Source organism: Caretta caretta, chromosome 7 (assembly GCF_965140235.1).
Source record: "Caretta caretta isolate rCarCar2 chromosome 7, rCarCar1.hap1, whole genome shotgun sequence".
NCBI classification, from domain to species: domain Eukaryota; kingdom Metazoa; phylum Chordata; order Testudines; family Cheloniidae; genus Caretta; species Caretta caretta.
Window position 1 is genome coordinate 79,305,620 of NC_134212.1, and position 16,337 is coordinate 79,321,956.

General features: G+C 42.6%; 1 protein-coding gene across 4 annotated transcripts in view; it reads left to right on the plus strand.

Annotated features, from left to right (window-relative positions):
* The window catches only part of LOC125639309 (solute carrier family 22 member 15-like), a 66,783-nt gene extending 64,848 nt beyond the window's left edge, over positions 1 to 1,935 (plus strand). The window contains exon 12 of one of the 4 annotated variants that reach the window (XM_075130829.1): positions 1,756 to 1,935. The gene's annotated coding sequence lies outside the window, so the exon portion shown is untranslated. The remainder of the gene's footprint in view (positions 1 to 1,755) is intronic. The other 3 variants (XM_075130828.1, XM_075130826.1, XM_075130827.1) reach the window with 3 other exon arrangements.
* The last annotated feature ends 14,402 nt before the right edge of the window (positions 1,936 to 16,337 follow it).

Consider the following 16,337-nt stretch of genomic DNA (forward strand, 5'->3'; position numbering starts at 1 on the left):
GCTCTATTTTGTAAATGCAGAACAGAATTTATTTCCCCTTGTTTTGCACAAAAGGAGAATCTTTGGGTGAGGTGGTACTGCAATATACAAGCTATACAAAATATCAGCCACTTTTGAGATTTCCTGTTAGCACACCATGTAGGCACAACAGATTGTGTTAAAGAAGGAGCTAGACTTCCTAATTTACATTTTTTTGTGAATTTACTTCAATTATATTAATTTTAAAGATATATTTAAAAACAAAAACACAAAGGAAAAACCAACATCTAAATACTTGATAGGTCATGATTACTCCTATGAAGTCAGACAGACAATAGAGTAAATTCACATTTGGACATTTAATACACACAATTTGGTTATTTGTTCAAAAATCATTTTGTATCAAAGAAGTCCTAACTACTGACAGCTATTAGGTTGTCTACACCAGGAGTTCTCAACCAATAGCTGGTGACACATACCTTAAAAACAATAAAGAATACTATACACATCTGGTTGTTGTGTAAGGCTTACCATTGTCAGGATCTGATGTGGGGAGGGGAAATTCCTTCAGATTATTCCTCAGAGCCTGTCTGTGCCAGCCTTTCTCCCTAGACAGCTGCTCACAAATGAAGCCCCATTCCAGGAATCAAAACACATTTAAATGGTTTGTTGCCCTTTGATCTGGTAGTTCCTAGCATTACACTATTGGGTTTACAGCATGTTGGAGACAAGATAAAGGATCTTGGAAGCTAACAACTTGCCCCCAGTGTCTCTCTGCTGTGTGCAGATAGGTATTCTTATCTGTTGCCATTGTGTTGCCATCCCATTGATTTCAAGCATTATAAGGCATCTAATAAATGTTCCACTTATTCCAATACAACTTAGATTAATGCAATCACACATGAAAGTCTTATAACTGAATATGAAATAACTTCTCTCACTCACCTGGTCACATACAGTTTTAGTACCATTATCATATTTTAAGATTCACAGCAATAATGGAGGTCTAGTAGTAATGGGGCAAAGCACAAAATGTCTAATAAGGTTTTGTTGGAGACAACTTCTTTCAGAAGGTGGAGGAAGTAACTGGGAGGGCAGCCATTTTAGACTTCATTCTGACTAACAGAGAGACTTGGTTGTGAGTCTGAAGGTGGAAGGGAGCTTGGGTGAAAATGATCATGAAACACGTATATTTCGTGATTCTAAGGAAAGAAAGGAGTGAGAGTACCAGAATAAGGACAATGGATTCAAAGGATGACTTTGATAGAGTCAGAGAACTGGTAGCTAAGATCCCATTGGAAGAAAATCTAAAGGAAAAAAGAGTTCAGGAGAGCTGGCAGTTTCTTAGAGACAATATTAAAGGCTTAGAAGCAAACTATCCTGTTGTGAAGGAGAGATAAGAACACTAAGAGGCCAATATGGCTGTATCAGGAATGTTTTAATGACCTGAATATCAAAAAAGAATCATACAAAAAGTGGAAATGTGAACAAATTGCTATGAATGAGTGCAAAATAATAGTGGAAGCATGTAGAGATAAAATCAGAAAGGCTAAGGCTCAAAGTGAGCTACAACTAGCATGAGATGTAAAAGGCAATAATAATAAGTTGTATAAATATGTTAGGAACAGGAAAAAGATGAAGGACAGCTACTTAAAAGAGAAGGAGATGACAGCATGGACCGAACGGGAGGTACAGGATCTGATCGCTGTATGGGGAGAGGAATCCATACTCCGTTCCAGTTTTTGAAATGCCAAAACATTTGTCAAAATCTCCCAGGGCATGAAGGACAGAGGCCATAACAGGGACCCGAAGCAGTGCCACGTGAAACTTAAGGAGCTGAGGCAAGCAAACCAGAAAACCAGAAAGGCAAACGGCCGCTCCAGGTCAGAGCCCCAAACATGCCACTTCTATGATGAGCTGCATGCCATTTTAGGGGGTTCAGCCACCACTACCCCAACCGTGTTGTTTGATTCCTTCAATGGAGACAACATGGAAGCAGGTTTTGGGGATGAGGAAGATGATGATGATGATGAGGTTGTAGATAGTTCACAGCAAGCAAGCAGAGAAACCAGTTTTCCCGACAGCCAGGAACTGTTTCTCACCCTGGGCCTGGAGCCAGTACCCCCCGAACCCACCCAAGGCTGCCTCTTGGACCCGCCAGGCGGAGAAGGGACCTCTGGTGAGTGTACCTTTTTAAATAGTATACGTGGTTTAAAAGCAAGCCTGTTTAATAATTAATTTGCCCTTGCATTCGCAGCTCTCCTGGATGTACTCCCAAAGCCTTTGCAAAAGGTTCTGAGGAGGACAGCCTTATTCCATCCACCATGGTAGGACACTTTACCACTCCAGGCCAGTAGCACATAGTCGGGAATCATTGTAGAACAAAGCATTGCAGTGTATGTTTGCTGGCGTTCAAACAACATCCTTTCTTTATCTCTCTGTGTTATCCTCAGGAGAGTGATATCATTCATGGTCACCTGGTTGAAATAGGGTGCTTTTCTTAATGGGACATTCAGAGGTGCCCATTCCTGCTGGGCTGTTTGCCTGTGGCTGAACAGAAATGTTCCTCACTGTTAGCCACGGGGAGGGGGAAGGGGCTAGCCACGTGGTGGGGGGAGGCAAAATGCGACCTTGTAATAACGGCACATGTGCTATGTATGTCATGTTAACAGCAAGATTTACCGTGAAAGAGTGTACCTATTGTTGTATAAAATGTGTCTTTTTAAATACCACTGTCCCTGTGTTTTTCTCCACAAGCTGCATGTGTTTCAAGGATCACAGGATCTTCTCCTTCCCAGAAGCCAGTGAAGATTAGAAGGCGAAAAAAACACACTCATGATGAAATGTTCTCTGAGCTCATGCTGTCCTCGCACACTGACAGAGCACAGACGAATGTGTGGAGGCAGACAATGTCAGGAAAGCACAATATGACCGGGAGGAGAGGTGGCGGGCTGAAGAGAGTAAGTGGTGGGCTGAAGAGAGGGCTGAAGCTGAAAGGTGGCGGCAGCATGATGAGTGGAGGCAGGATTCAATGCTGAGGCTGCTGGAGGATCAAACTAATATGCTCCAGCGTATGGTTGAGCTGCAGGAAAGGCAGCAGGAGCACAGACCACTGCTACAGCCCCTGTGTAACCAACTCCCTCCTCCCCAAGTTCCATAGCCTCCTCACCCAGATGCCCAAGAATGCGGTGTGGGGGCCTCCGGCCATGCAGCCACTCCACTCAAGAGGATTGCCCAAGCAACAGAAGGCTGGCATTCAATAAGTTTTAAAGTTTTAAACTTTTAAAGTGCTGTGTGGCCTTGTCCTTCCCTCCTCCACCACCCCTCCCGGTGCTTCCCCCCTCCACAACCCCTCCTGGGCTACCTTGGCAGTTATCCCCCTATTTGTGTGATGAATTAATAAAGTATGCATGAATGTGAAGCAACAATGACTTTATTGCCTCTGCAAGCGGTGATCGAAGGGAGGAGGGGAAGGTGGTTAGCTTACAGGGAAGTAGAGTGAACCAAGGGGAGGGTCTCATCAAGGAGAAACAAACAGAACTTTCACACCGTAGCCTGGCCAGTCATGAAACTGATTTTCAAAGCTTCTCTGATGCGCACCGCGCCCTCCTGTGCTCTTCTAACTGCCCTGGTGTTTAGCTGCGCATACCCAGCGGCCAGGCGATTTGCCTCAACCTCCCACCCCACCATAAACGTCTCCCCCTTACTCTCATAGATATTGTGGAGCACACAGCAAGCAGAACAATGGGAATATTGGTTTTGCTGAGGTCTAAGCGAGTCAGTAAACAGCACCAATGCACTTTTAAACATCCAAACGCACATTCTACCACCATTCTGCACTTGCTCAGCCTGTACTTGAACAGCTCCTGACTACTGTCCAGGCTGCCTGTGTATGGCTTCATGAGCCATGGCATTAAGGGGTAGGCTGGGTCCCCAAGGATAACTATAGGTATTTCAACATCCCAACTGTTATTTTCTGGTCTGGGAAGAAAGTCTCTTCCTGCATCTTTTGAAACAAACCAGAATTCCTGAAGATGTGAGTGTCATGCACCTTTTCCGGCCATCCTAAGTTGATGTTGGTGAAATGTCCCTTGTGATCCACCAGTGCTTGCAACACTATTGAAAAGTACCCCTTGCGGTTTATGTACTCAGCGGCTTGGTGCTCCGGTGCCAAGATAGGGATATGGGTTCCGTCTATGGCCCCACCACAGTTAGGGAATCCCATTGCAGCAAAGCCATCCACTATGACCTGCACATTTCCCAGGGTCACTACCCTTGATATCAGCAGATCTTTGATTGCGTGGGCTACTTGCATCACAGCAGCCCCCACAGTAGATTTGCCCACTCCAAATTGATTTCCAACTGACCGGTAGCTGTCTGGCGTTGCAAGCTTCCACAGGGCTATTGCCACTCGCTTCTCAACTGTGAGGGCTGCTCTCATCTTGGTATTCTTTCACCTCAGGGCAGGGGAAAGCAAGTCACAAAGTTCCATGAAAGTTTCGCAGCCACTGGGATTCATCCCAGACCTGCAACTCTATGCAGTCCCACAAGTCTGTGCTTGTTTTCCGGGCCCAGAATCTGTGTTCCACCGCATGAGCCTGTCCCATTAGCACCATGATGCCACATTGCCAGGGCCCATGCTTTGAGAGAAGTCTGTGTCCATGTCCTCATCACTCTTGTCACTGTGCTGACGTTGCCTACTCGCCTGGTTTCGCTTTACCAGGTTCTGGTGCTGCATATACTGCTGGATAATGCGCATGGTGTTTAATGTGCTCCTAATTGCCAAAGGGATCTGAGCGGGCTCCATGCTTGCCATGGTATGGCGTCTGCACAGAAAAAAGGCGCGGAACGATTGTCTGCCGTTGCTCTGAGGGAGGGAGGGGGTGACTGACGACATGGCTTACAGGGAATTAAAATCAACAAAGGGGGTGGCTTTACATCAAGGAGAAACAAAAACAACTGTCACACAGAATGGCCCCCTCAAGGATTGAACTCAAAACCTTGGGATTAGCAGGCCAATGATCAACCCAATGTTCAAACCACTGAGCTGTCCCTTCCCCTGGTATTTCAGGCAGGACTGAATCTCCATTAAACTTTTCAAGGTGCCCCTGACAGACCTCACCAAAACGATTGTCGGCCATTGATTTCACGGAAGGAGGGAGTGGGGAGCAAATGAATACAAAACAAATCTGGTCTATTTCTTGTTTTGATCCACTCCATCTATCTTTTACATCTTTGGCTGGCAGCAGACGGTGCAGTAGGACTGCTAGCCATCCACATCTCCTGGCTGCTTGGCGGAAGATGGTGCAATAGGACTGCTAGCCATCCTCATCTCCTGCCTGCCCGGCAGAAGTTGGTGCAATAGGACTTGTCAAGGTTCCTCCCCCACTCTGAACGCTAGGGTACAGATGTGGGGACCTGCATGAAAACCTCCTAAGCTTACTTGTACCAGCTTAGGTTAAAACTTCCCCAAGGTACAAATTAATTTTATCCTTTGTCCTTGGAATATCCACTGCCACCACCAAACTTTACAGGTGAGAGGATTTTTCCCCTGGCCAGGAGGGATTTTAAAGGGGTTTACCCTTCCCTTTATATTTATGACAGGACTACTAGCCATCCTCATCTCCTGCCTGCTCGCCATAAGATGGTACGATAGGACTGCTAGCAGGACTAAAGAGAATGACCTGGTCGAGTCACTCCTAATTTAGTCCCTGCGCCCATGTCTGCCCAGGCGCTCCTGACCAACCTTACCGAGGCAGCCAGGAGCACCTCGGACATGATGACAATAGTTATCAGGCCTATTGCACCATCTGCCGCCACAAGGCAATGAACTGCTGCTGTGTAGCAATGCAGTACCATGTCTGTCAGCACCCAGGAGACGTACGGAGACAGTGAGCTGAGCGGGCTCCATGCTTGCCATGGTATGGTGTCTGCACAGGTAACTCAGGAAAAAAGGCACATAACGATTGTCTGCTGTTGCTTTCATGGAGGGAGGGAGGGAAGGAGGGCCTGAAGACATGTACCCAGAACCATCTGCGACAATGTTTTTGCCCCATTAGACATTGGGATCTCAACCCAGAATTCCAATGGGTGGCGGAGACTGCGGGAACTGTGGGATAGCTACCCACAGTGCAACGCTCCGGAAGTCGATGCTAGCCTCGGTACTGTGGAAGCACTCCGCCGAGTTAATGCACTTAGAGCATTATATGTGGGGACACACACAATCGACTATATAAAAATGATTTCTAAAAACCCGACTTCTATAAATTTGACCTAGTTTTGTAGTGTAGACACACCCTTTGAAGTTTGTAATAGACTGCCTAATGGATAAACTGGCCTATGTTAATTAATGTAACTAATTACTGGTGGTGTTTAGAACGCAATTGGTTACATCAAAAGCCTATTGTTTAACCAGGACTGTGTGGTCAAGTGGATGCTAGAACACTGTATAAAAAGACCCTTGGGTCCTGATTCTGTCATCTCAGAACTGCTTAGGCTTCATCAGGGGAAGTTTGAGTTACAAGACTTTGGTCCCAGTTATGCTGGTATACCCTGAATATGATATTTGGACACTGGACTATAACCTATGAACTATTTCTAAAAGGTTTCAGAGTAACAGCCGTGTTAGTCTGTATTCGCAAAAAGAAAAGGAGTACTTATAAGGTGCCACAAGTACTCTATTTCTAAAAGAACTCTTTTGCAACTACAAAGCTCACTATCTCTGCTATGAATCTGAACTTCAATGAATTGAACTCATGTCTGTATGTATATTGATCTTTTAACCATACTCTCTCTCTCTCCCTCTCGTTTTTTAATAAATTTTAGTTTAGTTAATAAGAATTTAGGCAAGATCTGAAACATTCATTAACCTGGGAGGTAATCTGTCCAGTCCTTTGGGATTGGTGGAAACTTTTCTTTTATATGATGAAATAAGATTTTCAGAAATCATCATATTTGACTTAGATGGAGGCCTGAGGACGTATCACTTTAAGGGAACTGTGTTCTTTGGACTTCTGAGTCACCAGTGAGGTAATAAAGAAGCTGCTTTATGCTGGCTTGATAAATCTAAGTATTGGAATATCCACCAGCTTTTTTGGGGATTGCAGTTCACCCTAATTGGGTGACCACGGCTGGCCCTCACTGCGACCCCAGTTACAGGCTGTTTTAAAGAGCACAGTGATCAATCATTCTCTATGTCCACTCAAGCAGGACAAGAAGTAATGTTTAATCTTCAGCAAGGGAGATTTAGGTTCGACATTAGGAAAAACTTCCTAACTCTTAAGGGTAATTAAGCACTGGGATGGGTGACCAAAGGGAGGTTATGGAATCCCATGACTGGAAGGTTTCAAGAATAAGTTAGACAAACAGCTAACTGAGATGGTGTAGATGTACTTGGTCTTGCTTAAGTGCAGGAGGCTGGACTAGATGACCTCTCGAGGTCTCTTTCAGCCCTACGTATCTATGATTCTATGACTAATACAGAGCAACACCTACAGTATTCAGAACCTTATAACCTATCTGGTCCACTTCAATCACAATACAGTTTTGACTTAAAAATTTTCAGTGATAGACAATCCGCCACCACTTTTCATAAATTGTTCCAATACTTAATTGCAATCACTGTTTTTTTAAAAAAACTTCTTATTTTTAGTCTAAATTTGTCTAGCTTGTTTCCTTCCACCTTCGTCACAGATCTCTCAGGCCAGTGATGTCATTCTGATGTCATTCTTATGTGGCAGCCTAGTCCCAGTCCAGGGAAATAGACAAACTTGATACCTCCTAAAGGCCATATGTGCTCTATGTTCTTGGCAGTGCAGGTAGTAATGTGCTTACAGTTAGAGTTGTCTGACAGTTTCCATTATAAGACCCAGTTTTCAGTTGCTTATAACTTTGTGAAACTTGATTGTTCGGGCTGAAATTTTCCATGTTATGTGTCTACTTTGGGCTGATTTTTCTTGAAAGTTCATGCTATATATAGTGAATAATGTCTAAAATTAAACTGAACAGGACCAATACCCTAGATGTGGACTTGTATTTCCTAGCTAACTATCAAATCAGACAGGGAAAATCCTTAAAGGGATCATGGAGCCAGAGTAATTATCCCTGGCAGACAGATTACAAATGCAGTGTAGCCAGAGAGAACTCTTTGTGCATTAGGCTGAGGTGTACCTCCCTCAATTTTATTTGGGACAAATGGGAGGTAGAAGAATGAGAGAAGATAAGGAAGGTAACTATTAATTGAACAAGGACTGATTGATTGGGTGCAGTGCCCCCAGTGTCCTCTTAGCAGCATTTGACAGTGGAAGGCACTTCCTGCCTGAAAGTTAAGCAGATACCTTTTCTTTAAATTTGTACAGTAAAATAAGAGAAGAGGCTCTTGTCCTCTTCTTCTCTCTCTTCTTTGTGACTAGAAGAAGTGCACAAGATGGGCTGTAGCTGTGATAAGGATGTGGAACACAGGAGTGCTGGGGAGGCATTGGCCATATTTCCTGTTCCCCACCCACCTAACATGAGTCAGGATTACAAAAGATTAATGTCACATGACAGGGATAAGTATCCATTGGCTCCGAGTCACGGTTACAGTCATAATTTCCACTGAGGCTGGAGATGTACCATAGATAAGGCTAAAATTTTGTCATGGATATTTTTAGTAAAAGTCAGGGACAGGTCATGGGCAATGAAGAAAAATTCACGGAAGCCCGTGACCTGTCCCTGACTTTTACTGAAAATATCCATGATAAAATGGGAAGGGACTGGGTAGCTGAGAGCTCTGGGGCCCCCCACCACCCATGGGACTTAGAGAGCTTCAGGGACCCCCAGCCCTTCCCCTCCCCTGCAGAGGGGAGCTGCAGGGGTCCCCCTGTTGCTGCCACAGTGGGGAACTGCAGGGGTCCTCCTGCCCACCATGGCTTCAGCTGGTAATGGAATTGGGGCTGTGTACCCCCTCCCCACGGCGTCTGCTGGGGCCGGAACTGGGGCTTTGCAGCCCTTTTCCTCTGTTTACAGCAGGAACTGGAGCTTGGGCTGTGCTGGTTGGGCTGGGGCTGGGGCTGGGGCTGGGGCTGGGGCTGTCAGTCCTTCCCTGTGGGGCTCCAGCTGTCATTCCTCTCCCCACCCACCTTCTCTCTCCCGTTCTTTTTAGTAAAAGTCACAGAGAAGTCAGAGCTCCCATGAATTTTTATTTATTGCCCACAACAGTCCATGACTTTTACTAAAAGTAACCATTTCAAAATCTTAACCTCACATATGACTATTTTGTTAATTTTGGTTTTGATGGACAATTTTTACAGAAGAAACCCTGCTCTTTCAAGTTATTTATCAAAATAGCTTCCAGAGCCTAAGACTACTTGAAAATGCCATGAAAGAATTCCCAGTGCTGAGGAAGTACATGAAAATGTATCATCAAGGGCTTCCCCTTTGTTTGATTTCTACCCACCCACCCACTTACGCCTCACCCAATCTCTAGAGTTCGAAAATTAGTGTTGGAAATACAAGTAAACTCTTGTTTGCTGTTTTTTCAACAGGAAAAACAATGCCCTGGGCAAAATACATAGGCATCTTTGTTAAGGCACCCATGTATTTTAGTATGTGTTTCTGAAGAGTAAAGTTGGTAGTTGATGGGCTTATGCAGCCATGTTCTTTTTAAAATAAATTACATTGGCTGTAAACTGGATATTTATTATGATCCTCTGCCTAGTCATCAACCAGGAAGGAAGTGGAATAATTATTAATAGCAGATTTTAGTTAAAGTTAATTTGTTGTTGGTGGAACTAATTACACATTCCAGGTGTTCGTCAGTTTAATAAGACAACATGCAGCTATCAAATGTTTCAATGACAATGAGTATAATTAAACATGATTAAACTGTTAGGTTTACAAACACACAACTAACTAATTACAAATAATTAAATTTGCACAGGATTTATAGCATGCATACCACAAAGTATTTATAATATGAGAAATTGCTTCACAAAATACTACATTATCACTTTTACAATAATATGCTATGCATGTAATAATATGCCAAAAATGTCACTGTTTTTTCTAGGCCATTAATCAACTTGTCAAAAATTGTAGTGTGGAATATTGAAATAATTATTTCAGAAAATGTAAAACTAGATAAATTTCCTCATGCATGTCAGAAAATAAAGTGAAGCTAATTAACTGTAATTGGTGAATGAAGTCTGTTTTCTGTGAGCTGGAAACCCTCTGCAAATGATTAAACAGAACTGAAGCCTAATCTGAATGTATTGCAAGAAAAAGTTCACAGTTGTTTATCACAGTTGTTTAAATTATGGGACTAATCTTGCAGCCCTGAATCTGGAGAGGCTCGGCTCGGTGAGAGTCAGGGGTTTGCAGTGGAGGATTATGAGAACCACAGAAGATTTTGGTGGCTTTTGCAGAAGAGGAAGGAGCTTTGGAATAAGGTCTGTGGTTTGCATGGTGTATTTGACGAAGCCAAAGACCGGTTGCTCTTGTGAAGGAGAGAAGAAGGTCTAAACAGTTCTAAAGGTCTAAACTTTACAGCCATGCTACCATCATTTAGAAGAGAATAGGGCCAACATGCATTTGCAACCTCATAATAAACTAAATGTTTAGCATTTATTTTGTAGGTATGAAAGTATTGTATATCAAACCATGATTAAACCAAAATATTACACAGAAATCAATAACTAGAATCAAAGGTTCAACAACTAAAACTCATATCACATATGTATCCTGGCCATTATACCTAACCCCAGAAATGAAAGGCAAATGTGTTAAATAGTTGAGTGCTGTGAAATATTATAGGCATTGTACAGCTAGGTATCTATTGTGTTACTGAATGTACCCATTAGAGCCTAATATTACATTGATTTCAATGGAAAGGTAATGCACAACTGGTAGCACTACCAGTGAAATAGAATACCAGGTGTGAAAAGGTCACTCACTGAATAACTTGCTGAGTATCTGAATGCTAAGAGCAACATTTATAGTTTTATTTTGAATAGAGTTTCATTCACATTCATTCTCCCCATTGTATGGACTCCAAAAGTCAGTACACTGTAAATCTAGAGAGACTTTGGGAAATCAAGGCATTTGGAAGACATTTTAAGAGATAGTAGGCAAATGGCCCTTTGTTATAACTAATGTGCCAGTTAGCATAGAGGAATAATGGGTAGCATTTAAAATAGAATGTTCAAGGCAGGGTACATGTGCAGAAAAATTGACTGCACGTTTGATGGATGGTCTCAAATGGATCTATGGCATGATGCAGAATGTTTACCAGTACAAGTGGAGCAATTGATACTCTTCGCATTTACCCATGAAATAAAATGTATGAATGCTGAAGTAAATGTTTTTAAAAGTTCAGAATAAACCATTTACTTCATTTAAAAAAAATCTAAACTAAGCATACGTAGTCTTTGAAGTACCACACTTGAGCTTGCCTAGCTATCTGCTAGTATCTGAACAATAGATGCAGGTAGTCACCTGGAAGAACCAACCTGACAAAGTGTCTGTGAGGTGTTTCATTAATTTACCTTCTGAAAAGTGGCTCCCTACATTTGCACCAAGTCTTTTCCTGCTGCATTCCAGGATCACATGATGAGTATGACAGAGAATGAGAATTTTATGTAGTTCTATCCCTGCAGTGTACTTAGCCCTTTAGTCCCCAAAAACCAATTTAGTAGCTTCTCGGGAACAGCTTAGAGATAAGAGTTACAGTACTCTTTCTATTTTCAGGACCAGCATTCTTCAGCCATCTCTGCAACTGCACCTCCCTGCCCATTTGTCTACCCAGCAAATGTCTTCTGTCTCCCTTTTGGCATGCAGCTACAACTGCTCTCCTAAGAGAACAGCTACAGCAGTGATTTGAGATTTGTTAGAGAAAAGGGGTAAGCTCTGAAAACTGGCCTGCAGGTACAGATTCTGGGGCTAATATTTCCCAATTCAAATTCATGTAGTACATGAATCCATTGATAGTGAAGGTATCTGGAATTATGCAGGTAAGGTTTTGAGAAAAATATAGCTATAATTGCCAGTGGCATACCATGCATATTCTCTTGCAAGTCATGATAGGACTTTCAGCATTCAGTGGAGGCAGATTTGGGCATAAGACATTTGCTATTTTTACTTTGAGGACTCAGTTGATAAGTGAAATATAGAAATCACAGAGTGTTCTCTAAACTTTCAACTGCTGCTCCTTCAGTTCATCATATTTGGGGCTGCATTCCTGGTGAACGTTATTGTCCAACCACTGTACCCCAGCTTCAGGACACCAGGTAGGGTCTTTTCTCTTGAACAGTTTAGGCGAAGCCTGCGTAAATCCAGAGCGCTAATGAGGAAATCTACAGTGACAAAATGGACTGCTTATCCTAGCACTACTGCTACAGCACTATCAATTTCAAATCCCTCTGTTCAAGTCCGGGGGGATAGGATTTTGTAAATGTTTCCTACCCAGAAACTACAGTGATGGCCATTCTAATGGGGGGTCACGGTGCAATGAAGTTGGAGAACCACTGGTATATTGAAATTCCCACAAGGTGCATTCCATTACAAGTCTAGGAGGAAGGAAAGAGTCATCAGCCACCGTACTAGAAAATACTGTTTGGATGATGAAGGGCATACAGTGAAAAATGAGCCACTTATAAAATCTTGGGGTTGTTGAATACTGGCTTAATAACTGGGAGAACAAGACTAGCACTCTGAAATATAGATAAGATTTACCAAAGGTCACAGTGATGCAATAAAGGTCAGGGGAGGGAGGAAGGAAGGAAACTAAACTCCACCTCACCCTCCCTTATTTTAATCCCTGTTTACAATGAAGCTGCTGGACAGCCCACTGAAAAGTTATAAAATGCTAAATTTAAAGAAGAGAATACTTGAAAATAGAGTGTTACTGTAATGTTAGTATTGGCTTTTTAGGGAGAAGGGGCAAATCTTGTTGCCTTTCCTGGGACAATGGATTCTGGAAAACCCATTTTTCAGTCAGGAACCCAGATAGAATATCATTTTTCCAACAAATTGCTCCCTGGATTGATTTCTCCTGTGATAAATTATCTGCTGATTTACAATATGGTTTCACTTTATATTATTATTATTACATGGCCTGTATCGTGTCAGATTTAGGTGATACCTCATAAATAATCAAATATAACTGGAATTATATGGGGTACAAATCGGTGGAGAATTTAGTTCCAGTAATATAATTATCTTTAGATGATCAGATCCCCATTAAAAACAAATAATCTCACCCCTCCCTCCCCCAATTTAGTGACTATGTGATCGGGCAAGGAAATCCATCTGTAGGGTCATTCTGTTTTTCTCTGACCATGGCCACCTAACTCAGGAAGAGACATCTGCCTATAACCATAGCCTGTAAGGACGAAAAAGATGAACCTATCCTTGTATAGCTTGCAAAATTCAGGGTGGAAATAGCAGAAATGACCACATCTTTTGGGGGGGAGTAAAGTCAGATGATATTCAAACTGCTAGATGAAATGGACAAAGATGCATGAACAGTCGTGCGGGCTGCAGAAGTGAAGCTTAATTGAACATTTGGAGCATGGAACACATTAATTCCCCTGCTTTTTCTTTTTTGCTACTGGTTATTTTCCATTTAATTAGCATCAACTAGTTTTGTAATTTCATGTGGTATCCCTGTTTTGTTTTCACTTCTCTCCTGGACACACTAATTTTTTTATGATTATAGTATAAAAGCACTGTACTATTTTGTGCTTGTATATTGATGAAATGTATTTTAATTTTGTTATTGAAATATCATTAAAAAGACTAGGCGAAAATAGTAGACTATAATATAGCAGATTTTCTCTGTTGTGAAATCTAGCAAAAGCTGATTACATGTATGCAAAACTACAAGCTCTTGTGACAACCCAGTATCAGATTCTGCCACAACTGCTATGAGGACATGTGGAGATCAGGTTTCCTGAAATGTAACCATACTATAAGAGCGCTGAATTTTTAGAAGAGTAATCCAACTCAAGATAAGCACATCACTAAGAACAGACGACACACAAGTATGCTGCCCAAAAGAGTTCTTGATAAATTTATTTTCCAAACCCAAAGAGAAACTGTCCTCAATGCTAAATTTGTTCAGTAGTCAATTTCAGTTGCTAAAGATTTGTGTTTGGGTCAAACTATTAGACCCTCATTACCTGTTCCAGTCCCAAAGTTTTTCCCCCCCATTTCCTGCACAAATTCCTGGATTCCAAGGCCCACCTTGATTATCATGCACATTGTGAAGAGAGTTGTCACTTTGGATGGGCTATTACCAGCAGGAGAGTGAGTTTGTGTGTGGGGGGGTGGAGGGTGAGAAAACCTGGATTTGTGCTGGAAATGGCCCAACTTGATGATCACTTTAGATAAGCTATTACCAGCAGGACAGTGGAGTGGGAGGAGGTATTGTTTCATGATCTCTGTGTGCATATAATGTCTGCTGCAGTTTCCACGGTATGCATCCGATGAAGTGAGCTGTAGCTCACGAAAGCTCATGCTCAAATAAATTGGTTAGTCTCTAAGGTGCCACAAGTACTCCTTTTCTTTTTATAAATATAAAGGGAAGGGTAAACCCCTTTGAAATCCCTCCTGGCCAGGGGAAAGCTCCTCTCACCTGTAAAGGGTTAAGAAGCTAAAGGTAACCTCGCTGGCACCTGACCAAAATGACCAATGAGGAGACAAGATACTTTCAAAAGCTGGGAGGAGGGAGAGAAACAAAGGGTCTGTGTGTCTGTCTATATGCTGGTTTTTCTGCCGGGGATAGACCAGGAATGGAGTCTTAGAACTTTTAGTAAGTAATCTAGCTAGGTACATGTTAGATTATGATTTCTTTAAATGGCTGAGAAAAGAACTGTGCTGAATAGAATAACTATTTCTGTCTGTGTATCTTTTTTGTAACTTAAGGTTTTGCCTAGAGGGGTTCTCTATGTTTTTGAATCTAATTACCCTGTAAGATATCTACCATCCTGATTTTACAGGGGGGATTTCTTTATTTCTATTTACTTCTATTTTTATTAAAAGTCTTCTTGTAAGAAACTGAAGGCTTTTTCATTGTTCTCAGATCCAAGGGTTTGGGTCTGTGGTCAACTATGCAAATTGGTGAAGCTTTTTATCCAACATTTCCCAGGAAAGGGGGGGTGCAAGTGTTGGGAGGATTGTTCATTGTTCTTAAGATCCAAGGGTCTGGGTCTGTAGTCACCTAGGCAAATTGGTGAGGCTTTTTACCAAACCTTGTCCAGGAAGTGGGGTGCAAGGTTTTGGGAAGTATTTTGGGGGGAAGGACGCGTCCAAACAGCTCTTCCCCAGTAACCAGTATTAGTTTGGTGGTGGTAGCGGCCATTCCAAGGACAACGGGTGGAATATTTTGTACCTTGGGGAAGTTTTGACCTAAGCTGGTAAAGATAAGCTTAGGAGGTTTTTCATGCAGGTCCCCACATCTGTACCCTAGAGTTCAGCGTGGGGGAGGAACCTTGACAATGTGAATAGCCCCACTGACTTTTATTCATATCCTTAAAGTGAAGCAGTGTCTTAAGTTCTTTGACTGGGATCTTACTGTGGATATGTGGACATGAAGCAACTAGTTAATAAGAAACACAGTTGTGCTGCACACCAAGGATTTTGATAGCAAACTCATGGGCACGTTTATTCTGGAGACACTTCTAGTCATGCTTGATAAATGGCAGATTGCTGGATACATTATCAGTGTGGCCCCCTGAGACAATGGAACCAACATAATAAAAGCTTTTAAGTCTTGAGGTATGCCAAACAGACACTGCAGTTCTGTATTGTAACCTACTAGGTCATTTCTGGGCACTTTTCCCACCCAGTTTAACTTCTAGCCAGTAGTGGGCTCCATAATCCCTTAACCTCAGGAATGAGAATTAATATCCTTAGGTCAGAGTGGACCAGGCAGAGGAGGGAGGCTGGAGGCACAGCCTGGAAGCAGGCTATGGAGGGAGTGCTGGATAATAGGCAGCCAGGAAAGCTGACCAGAGACACATCCTGTTGCTTGCAGGTGGTCAGCAGTAGCTACAATAGCATACCAAGTAGTGGCCTGCAGGCAGGACGACATTGTGGAAGGGTTGCAATTGTACTCTTACCTTCCCAGCCCTGCACTGGGCTGCCTTTAGTGGCCGAGTTAGAAACTGTTATTTCTCTTTTGTGCTGTTACTTAAAACAATGTTGCCTAGGCTGTTTGCAGCTCTCATTTCTGGTAACTCTAGTAAAGAAACACTCTTGGTTACTTGAAGTGTGTTAGTGTTCTTGGGAACTAACAAAGGGCTGGAGCCTGAACAGTGTAGCGCTTTGGGCATCACCAGTACTTGCCTCCAAGGCTGTGGTACATCAAACATGCTACCAGA